Source organism: Tupaia chinensis, unplaced genomic scaffold (assembly GCF_000334495.1).
Source record: "Tupaia chinensis unplaced genomic scaffold, TupChi_1.0 Scaffold143700_1, whole genome shotgun sequence".
In the NCBI taxonomy this organism is placed as follows: domain Eukaryota; kingdom Metazoa; phylum Chordata; class Mammalia; order Scandentia; family Tupaiidae; genus Tupaia; species Tupaia belangeri.
Window position 1 is genome coordinate 1 of NW_006203548.1, and position 6,178 is coordinate 6,178.

Below are 6,178 nucleotides of genomic sequence, written 5' to 3' on the forward strand. Positions count from 1 at the left end.
ATCCTATAAGGCTAATGTCAGACCTTTCCTCGCAAACAATGCAAGCAAGCACAGAGTGAGAAAATATATTCAAAGCATTAAGTGAAAACCAATTTCAGCCAAGAATACTATACCCAGCAAGATTATCTTTCATATGGGAAAAAAAGACACAAAGATTTTTAGATAAACAAAACCTAAAACAATTTACCAACACCAGGCCAGCTCTCCAAGAAGTGCTGAAGGGAATGCTATACCAGAAAAACTAAAGTCAGACACACAGAAATAAGAGTACGAGAAACAACCAAGAGAATGGTCAGCCTAATGGTAGGGATAAGTCTAGAGTTGAATATTAACTTTCAGAGTTTAAATGGAAAGATAAGACCACAGTAACACTGCAAATTCAATATAAGAGAGATTAAGCACATGACTCTGAACTAGTGAAATAGAATTTTTTCTTTTTTGGAGATATTTTTGCTATAGGGCATGTGTGCTTGCCAGAAAGACAGGGAGAGACAGAGACAGAAAGTGAGAAATCACCCCTCCCCAATGGGGATGTCCATGCTGCAATCCCTTCTTCTCCATTCTCCTCTCAGGATCTTGGGCATGCATGCACATGCAACCGGCATGAGTTTAAGTCACTGAGTCTGGGACTCAAACCACGGTTGAATACGTGGGAGTCCAATGACATAGCCATTATGCCAACTGCAGGTCCCTGAAAGAGAATTTTTTTGACTTTAGACTAAAACATTACTGATTTTCTTTATGCTTTGATTTCCATATTTAAGGATTTTTTGTCTTCTCTTAGATTTTTGATACGTTCATCAACCTACTAATTGAACTGAATCCTAACCTTTTTCCTGGCTTTAAGTTTCAAGCCTTCCATTGATCACTAAGGACTCTGGATAGATTTGAAAATGTCCTACAATGGTTCCTTTCTGATGACTCTCAAGACCAAAATGAATTTGACCAAACTAGGTAAAGAGTCTCTTGTTGAATCCTTGAAGGTTGGAGAAATTGGCAAAGAAGGTTGCAGTCTCAGGGCGTATTGTCTGGCCAACAGCAATGAGGAATCCTCCAGTGCAGCTCCTCTGAGGAAAATGATGTTCCAGAACCTACTGGGGGAGACAAACAGCTTCTCCTGGAGGCTGAAGGGTATGTTGGCTGTCATTGAACAAGCAAGATTATGAGGTTCATTGATAAAATTACCAAGTCAAAATATTTCCAGAAAGCAACAGAGACAGAGTTCATCAAAAAGATCAAAGAAGTCTCCAATATACCCCTGCTGCTAACTGTTGAAGTTCAAGAATGTAGAGGAACCTTGGCCATCAACATTCCACCACCCTCAACTGACTGAATCTGGTATTGTTTCTGGAAGCCACCATATGTGGCACTAAAAGCTCGGCCAAAACTTGGAGAGAGAGAAATGACTTTATGTGACAAACTGGATAGAAAAGAAACTGGAGCAAGAGTTTCAGAAAGTTTTTGTGATGCCAAACATGGACAATGTTTATATACCTCTAATGCACTCAGCCATGGACCCTTGCTCCACTTCCTGCCTCCTGAAAGACCCACTTGGGGAGGCCTCTGATCAGCTGTGAAGATCTGACACACTTCCAGTACTTTCAGGTCTAGCTCAAGGTTCTTGGCTGCCATGTGTCTTGTTGCATTGGCTCTTACTTGTGCCACAGATACTGTTTCCTCAAGGACTGCTTCTGTCCTCTGCCTTCCACTGTGAGGTGTTCTCTGCATCCAGTGAAGGTGTTTGGATTGTCTGTTGCAAGATTTTGATTTGACAAAGGATCCGAGGAGAATTATCATGGTGGATCCGGAAGGTGACTCACACCGTGCTTTTTAAGTCTACCAGTTTTTGTGGCAGCAAGTGAGCACACTAAGAGCAAAGCTGCACAACTGGAAGGCTGCCTCTTGCATCTTCATCTCTCCAAAGCTTTTCCTTGGGCATCTGGTATACAATGGAACATGTTTTCATGTCTCTCCACACTCACAGTCAATGCCCATGTGTTAGGGTGTGTGGAGGGCAGAGAGTGAGATTTTGTGAGCAATTTCATTGGTGGTAAAGACAGGCATAGAGACATACTTTCCTTTTTCATGTTGTGCATTTTGGAATCAAGTAGCCATTTACACACACACACATACACACACACACACACACACTAACGCAGTCAACTGAGGTGGGGACAGTGGGACTTACATGAACTAGTGAGAACTCTAGGCTAAGCCACAAGATCAAACCATCCCAACAGCTGAGATGGGGACAGTGGGACTTACGTGAACTAGTGAGAACACTAGGCTAAGCCACAAGATCAAACCATCCCAAGCCTTTTCCCAGTGACATACAGTCACCTGGTTTCTAACTAATCCTGAGTGTTCCGAGTGTGTGTGAGAATGTTAAAGCTGCAGGACTGGACTGCTCCTCTCACACATAGATAGGGCAGGGCCAGAGAGCTAGAGCCAGTCTTTCCACCTGGCATTTCCTGTGCATTCCAGGAAGTTTTACACAGGAATCTAAATGCTTTGTTAATCAATAATTGATTTGGGAGTTTTATGGGCAGTTTCCTCTTCTGGTGGTCAAAATGGAGAATTGCTAATTGTTGCAAGCCAATACCAAAAGTTTGCACCACATCAAACACTATATCATCTCTTGAAAGTAACTTGTGACCTTTCTTTAATGTTGCCAACTTAATTTTGTGCATTTGTGTCAGATTGTTTAGTGTATAACTTTGGGGGCCCTTTCTCCAATTGTATAATTTGCCTTGAGAAGTAAAACTTACAATTTTTTATTATTGAAAGCTGTATTCAATGTCAAAATTACTAAAATTACTGTGAGTAACTTTTGATAACTTAAATCTGTGGACAAAACCAATAGTGTTTTTTTGTGGTTTTTTGTTTGTTTGTTTGTTTGTTTTTAACCTTGCCTGAACATGACTTTAAAAGAAATTAATATATTGAACATTATTATTTGAACCTTGATTATTTTACTTGCACCATTAGAACATTTGACATAAGTAATTTGATCATTCCAGTCGGTGTATTGTCCTAATTTCTCATTGTGGAGGCCTATTTGCCGTCAGAGCCCACATGTCTTGTTCACTGGTCTTTATAATTTTTGTGCAATAACTAAAGGCAAAGGACTAGTTGTACTACTGTGCAGAGGTTACATGACTGTACCCTGTTGCATTTAATCAAATAGTATGTGGGGATTTACAATCACTTGTATTGTTTCACAAAATAAATAGATATCATGTCAAATACAAAAAAAAATTAAGCAAATTTCTCAACATTTTTTAAATTTTGAACTATTAAAACTAAAACTTCTTTTTGAAACTAAAAAAATGCATTAAAAAATACCTATTTGGACCAGCAGTTAGCATAATGGCTATGTTGCTTGTCTCCCATGTAGTCGACTATGGTTCAAGTCCCAGACTTGATGGCTTAAACTCACACCAGAGGGACCAGCAGATAGTGTAATGGCCATGTCGCTGAACTCCTATGTAGTTGACCACAGTTCGACACAGACTGGTGGCTTAAACTCATGGTGTGCATGCATACCAAGATCCTGAGAGGAGAATGAAGGAGAAGAAATGGCATCATGGCCATGCCCCCTGAGGGGTGATTTGCTTTCTGTCTCTCTGACTCTCTCTCTTTCTGGCAATCGCACATGCCCTATAGCAAAAAACCTCCCCCAAAAAAGAAAAACTCATGCCGGGTCTGTGTGCATGCATACCCAAGATCCCAAGAGAATGGAGGAGAAGGGATTGCAGTGTGGCCATTCCCCCAGGGAATGACTTCTCACTTTGTGTCTTTCTGTCTCTCTCTTTCTGGCGAGCACATGCACCCTAGGACAAAATCCTCTCCAAAAAACTACCTATTAATACCTATTTAATGACTGCAGGAAGCTATATAGCCCCAGTGAGGTGCTACTTTATAGTATGTTTACTTTACTCACTGAGGTTTATGCCTACAGTCAGTTATGTGCTCATAAATATGTATCAGTTGTGCTTGCTAGTGAAAGTCTTCAAATTAATTAGGATCTTCAGTTAATAAATAAAATGTGAAAAAAAGACATGGAAAACAACCGTATATACCAGAGACAGTGTGGGAGAAGGGGGGCAATTGATGGAGGGTGAAAGGTAGGGCATCAAGGGGGAAAAGGCAAAATATATAAGAAACAAGAAATAGAAAATTATTTGTTGATGATAACATATTTGGTTATATCCTTGATTGAGCTAATATACAATGTATATTGGATAGAAAATCTCATTTTGTATAGTGTATTGATGTACTGTGAATGACTGTAAATACATAAATAAATAAAATTAAAATAAATCAATCTCAGGCAGTAAAAACAAAAGAATTTTAATGCTATATAGAAGTCCACCATATGAAAATCTGATTTATTTAACAAATCAAATGTTGAAATTTTAGTGGATTGGAAAAGTCATGATACATTTTTGCATAGAAAAATATGTCATGACTTTTCTTTTTTTTTTTTTTTTTGAGAGGTTTTTGCTATAGGGCACGTATGCTTGCCAGGAAGACAGACAGAGACAGAAAGATAGAAAGCAAGAAATCACCCCCCCAGGGGGGTTGGCCATGTTGCAATCCCTTCTCCTAGAGTCTCTTCTCAGGATCTTGGGCACGCATGCACACGTACCCAGCGTGAGTTTAAGCCACTGGGTCCAGGACTCAAACTGCAGTCAACTACATGGGAGTCCAGCAACATAGTCATTATGCTAACTGCTGGTCCTGTTTTGTTTTGTTTTTTAATGGCTTTTCTCATGACTCAATATTTGTATTATAATTAATGCTGCTAATGTTGCTAGAGTCATCTTTTACAGAAATCTTTTTCTACATTTCTTATTGTTTGCTTTGAGTCAATTCTTCAACTTAGATTATTTGGTTAAAGTAGGAACTTTAAAAATAGTCTTTGATGACTGGTATATTTTTTCAAGCTTCCAGATCCTGGATTTGATCCTGAATTTATACTGGGGCCAAGGTGGTACAGTGGTGTAACATCATGCTCTGAGAGACTGCCTCACATGGAAAGGTTTCAGGTTCATGTCCACACACCTCCTTGTGGGCACTGGTTCACACATGCTCATGATCTGGGGCTGACTAGGTCAAGAGGTGGATTGTGGTGTTGGCACCCTGTTGAAAGTATAATGTCTCTTTCACTCTCTCTTTTGTGCTCATGGAAGAAATAAATAAATAAAATTATTTTAGAAAGGAAAATTTGTAGTACTTTATGATTCCACCAAAATGGCCATTTTTATCAACTCAGAACATTAGAAACAAATCGTACAGTTTTATATTTTTTTAGAGGTTTTTGCTATTGCTGAGGCCAGCTCAGCATGAATACGTTTCTCTGAGTGGGGAAGGCTGTGGATTAGAAATAGACGCAATAACAAAACACACAAAGACACACACATGTAGAAAAGTGAGGATCGGGTGGGCACAGCTTCTCTAATGGAGAAGTGGCCACCATAACCAGCCTCAGGTTTATTCTTTTAAAGGACAGAAAATGGGGGAAGGGGAAAATGGGATGTAAAAGGAATGGGGAAGAAGGAAGTGGAATGCACAGAGAATAAGGGAGGTGAAATTGGGATGCAAGGCCAGTTGTTTTTGGATGTAAATTGACTGAAGATGTGAAAATGACTGGCTGGCACCATATAATTTCACAGATCCTTTTGGGGGAATAATCTGAAAAAGGCTTGTGACTTCCTTTAGCCTGATACTGGGCAGTATCAAGGTATTGAGTTTCACAAGAGCAGGAAGACAGCCATTGACAACAGGCAGGTATTGCTTTTGTATGTAGATGCTTCTCAATAGCCCTGCTAGAGTAGCTTAGGGAAGCACAGATCTGCATGTGTCTTTAGGCCACATGTTTTAATCACATGTTTTCAGAGTGACTGCTCTCCACAGCTATAGGGCGAGTTTGCTTGCCAGAAAGACAGAGAGACAGAAAGTGAGAAATCATCCCCCAGTGGGGATGGCCATGCTGCAATCCCTTCTCCTCCATTATCCTCTTGGGATCTTGGGCATGCACATGTTACCGAACTCAAATCATGTTCACTCACCCAAGCGCTATAAAACCAAACCATAGGCACATGGTGTGAAGGAAAGTACAGCTTTATTGCAAAGCGCAAAGCAAGGAGAGCGGGCAGCTCATGCTGAAAAGACC

At 40.1% G+C, this 6,178-nt stretch overlaps 1 pseudogene; it reads left to right on the forward strand.

Moving 5' to 3' along the window:
• The first annotated feature begins 847 nt into the window (after positions 1-847).
• On the forward strand, positions 848-1,577 carry LOC102479144 (testis-expressed protein 2 pseudogene; annotated as a pseudogene).
• The last annotated feature ends 4,601 nt before the right edge of the window (positions 1,578-6,178 follow it).